Source organism: Fukomys damarensis, unplaced genomic scaffold, assembly GCF_012274545.1.
Source record: "Fukomys damarensis isolate Sample0158 unplaced genomic scaffold, DMR_v1.0_HiC HiC_scaffold_19, whole genome shotgun sequence".
In the NCBI taxonomy this organism is placed as follows: domain Eukaryota; kingdom Metazoa; phylum Chordata; class Mammalia; order Rodentia; family Bathyergidae; genus Fukomys; species Fukomys damarensis.
In genome coordinates this window covers 62036753-62040175 of record NW_022900931.1, presented here as the reverse complement: position 1 = coordinate 62040175, position 3423 = coordinate 62036753, and the positions used below count along the sequence as shown (strand labels likewise).

At 51.8% G+C, this 3423-nt stretch overlaps 1 protein-coding gene across 2 annotated transcripts in view; it reads right to left on the bottom strand.

Moving 5' to 3' along the window:
• Nucleotides 1-3423, bottom strand: part of Gemin7 (gem nuclear organelle associated protein 7) — a 15090-nt gene that overhangs the window by 10941 nt on the left and 726 nt on the right. Inside the window, exon 1 of one of the 2 annotated variants that reach the window (XM_033765845.1) lies at nt 2787-2810. The exons of the other annotated variant lie outside the window; for it this stretch is intronic. The gene's annotated coding sequence lies outside the window, so the exon portion shown is untranslated. Of the gene's footprint in view, nt 1-2786; nt 2811-3423 lie in introns of those variants that run through there. 2 annotated transcript variants of the gene reach the window in all.

Genomic DNA, 3423 nt, shown 5'->3' with positions numbered 1-3423 from the left:
ACTTGCTGCCGCCGTAGCCACCGCCACGCCGGAGGCTCAGGCCGGCCAGCTGGTTTTCTGGGGACGTCTGGGATACCCGTTTTAAGAGGATGAAACAGCTGAGAGGGAACGGCACCCTCGGGCAGCGTTAGGGGCAGAGTTTGGTCTCCCCCCCCCCACGCTCCTACTCTTCACCTCCGGTGGGAACCCCACCTCTCCCACGTGGAAACTTGAGATCTCGCGTGCCGCAGCCACATGCCAGGAGAAAGGCTTAAAGCCGCGCAGTGGAGATGGACAGGAGGCCTGCGATTTTGTCCTCTATCCCTTCCTGAGCCCCTTCTCACAAAGCCATAAACTAAGGCCCTGACTGGGGAAGGGGACTCTTGCTGCTCTAGGGCCAGACAACATTCACTTTTTGGAGGCAGGTTCTGCTTGGGCAGACCCTAAGGACCTCTGCTTTCCACGAGATCCCAAGACCCAGTGTCTGGGATTTAGCTCAGTGGCTCTGCTGCCTGCCTTGCAAGCACAAGGTCCCAAGTTTGATCCCTGGTACTGGGGGGAAAAAAAAACAACACCCAGTCTTTGATGCACAGGTACTGTACTCTGCAAGTATTGAAGGAAAGAACCTTCCATGCATAGCAAAAGATTAATAAAGATTTTTTTTTTTTTACTTAATCCTGCCCGGGTAAGGGGCTTTATTTGTGAACAAGACAGGCTCCAATCTTGTCCTCACAATTTCTGCTCTAGAGGGGACAGGGGTTACAGCAGAGGATATAAATGAAAAAGTACATAGTCAAGATCTTTCAAAACTGATAAATCAATGTAAACTAGGTGTGGTGGCACACGCCTGTAATCCTAGCACTCAGGAGGCTGAGGCACAAATATCACCACGAGTTTGAGGCCAACGTGGGTGCCACAATGAGTTCAAGGCCAGCCGGAACTGCATAGTAAGACCCTGTCTCAAAAACCAAAAATGAAAAAATATAAATTGATGTAAAGGGAATAAATTAAACCCAGAGTAGTGCCACACGCCTATAATCCCAGCTACTGGGAAGGTTAGGCAGAACTACAAGTTTGAGGCCAGCACGGACAATAAGCAAGAACCTGCTTCAAAATAAAAAATAAAAAAGGCCAGGCCTAGGACTTAGCTCAGTGGTGGCATCACCGCTTGCCTCGAGAAGCAAGGAGCGCAAAGTCTCGCAGGCGCAAAGTCCTGAGTTCAATCCCGGCTACCCACAAAAAATGGTGGGGGGGCTGAGGATGTCGCTCAGAGGTAGAGCTGCTTTCCAAAAGCAACCAAAAGATTTTGAATTGAATCCCCAGGAGGAGGGAGATGGATAAAATCAGGTCAAAGAGACAGTGGGGCGGCAGGACAGGGCAGGTTTGGGTGAGTTTAAAACTGGGTGGTCAGCAGAGGACACAGTGAAGAAGCCACCCCAATGAGGTAACTAGTCCCAGTGGCCTCCTAGGGCCTTTAAGAGACAGGGTAACTAAGGTCCAACGGGGAACTGGGGACAGATGGAGGTCATGGAGGGTAATTTGCAAGGCCTTCAGCAGGGTGGGGCCACTTTAGATAGGCTGGTCAGGGAGGCCTCCCCGCTGCAGGAGGACAATTGAGCAGAGACCTGAATAACAATATGAGGAACTCCAGGAGATCAGCATCTGGAATTCACTCGGGCTGGGCACACCCGGGGGAGGACAGTCGCAGACGCTGGCCCTAACCTCAGGGGGCTCGAATGGAGTGGGTGTGGGGAGAAGAGTTAACAACACTTCCACATTGTGGTGTGGTCAGTACTCGGAAGAAGAGAACTCAGAAAGGTTTGAGGGTGGGGCAGGGTGTCAACGCCACTTCAAACAGTGCAGACAGGATTGCGGCCAAGTGGAGGCAGGGAGGACGGCTATCGCCTTTTAGTGGCCAGTCCAGGCCCAGGTAGAAAGTGGAAGTGTAGGATTACCCCCCTTCCCTGCCCCAGACCCTCCTTCTGTCAGGAAAATCAAAAGACTTGAACTGTCCAAAGTGTTCCAAAGAGCCAGGTGTGGTGGCACACACACCTGTGATCTCGGCCCTTGTTAGACTGAGGCAGGAAGATTGCCCTGAATTTGAAACCAGCCTGAACTACATAGCAAGACCCTGTCTCAACTCCACCCCGCAAAAAATTGTTCAAAAGAGCCCTCTGGATGTGCCCCCATTTCTCTTTCTGTTCTGGTGACGATGGAATTTAGGAACCCAACAACGCCTGTGCATTGAACTACATGCCCAGCCCTTGCAGAGCCTAAGTGTCTGGGCCCAATCTTTTTTTTTTTTTTTTTTTTTTTTTTTTTTACTGGGGATCAAAGTCGTGACCTTGCTCTGCAACACCACTGAGCTAAATTCCCAACCCATGGGCCCAATCTTGTTATCTTCCGACCTCAGCCTCCCAGAGCTCTGGGGTTACAGGCAGCACCACCTCGACCAGTTTTTCAGTTTTTCATTTTTTCCACTGCACTCAATCCCCCACCCCCATATAGGGGCCCATCCCGAGACCTTTTCTTCTACAATGCCCAGGGCCTTTGGCCCGCGCCCTCAGGTTTCACCTCTGCCCTGTGCTTAGCAGACATTGGGAAAAACTGAAGCGTGAAATCCCGGAGCAGTGGGGCACGCCTGTAATCCCAGCATATGGGAGACTGAGGTAGTAGGACAGCATGAGTTCAAGGCCAGCCTGAACTACTTAGAGAAACTGAGACCTGAATAACACTGTCCCCCTTCCTGGATTTACTTTGCTCCGCCACGCCGGTGATCATAACAGGCACACGCATCTGAGAGTTACCTTGAGTACAGTCTGTTCCTCGCCTATAACCCCCCCCCCCACCCCGTGAGCGCGAGGCTATCGCGCGATTTCTTCACAGCGCCTGCCGCAGTGCGCAGTGCGTAGAACAGAGCCTTGCGCAAAGTAGTTCAAAAAAAGGTTCCAGGATAAATTTTACTTGTAATAATATTTGTGCGTCTGTGTGTGTGAGGGAGAGAGAGAGAGAACTCGGGTTTGAACGGAGGGCTTTTGCACTGAGCTATATATCTCCAGCACCTTTTTTCTTATTTTGAGACTTGGTCTCGATAAATCGCTAAATTGCCCAGACTGGACTGCAACCTTCTTGCCTTAGCCTCAGCTTCTCAGTGGGCAACGTACGCCACCCGGGCTGGCTTCTAATAAATGCAACGAAATAGTCCAAATTATTAAACGCCTAGTAAGAAAGGGGGCCTACGATTTCTTGGGGTGCGTGAGGCCGTCCTGTGCCTCAATTTCACCACACCTAAAATGGACTAAGCCTGTCTGTGTGTGTGAATTTAGAGCTCTCAGGTTTTAGCAGCGCGCCGGGCTCAAGATTGGATTCGCCGGCCGGCTGGCCAGGCCCCTGCTGGGCCGCCCCGTCCTCTCCGCCAGGCCCCGCCCTAGTGGGCGGAGCTCC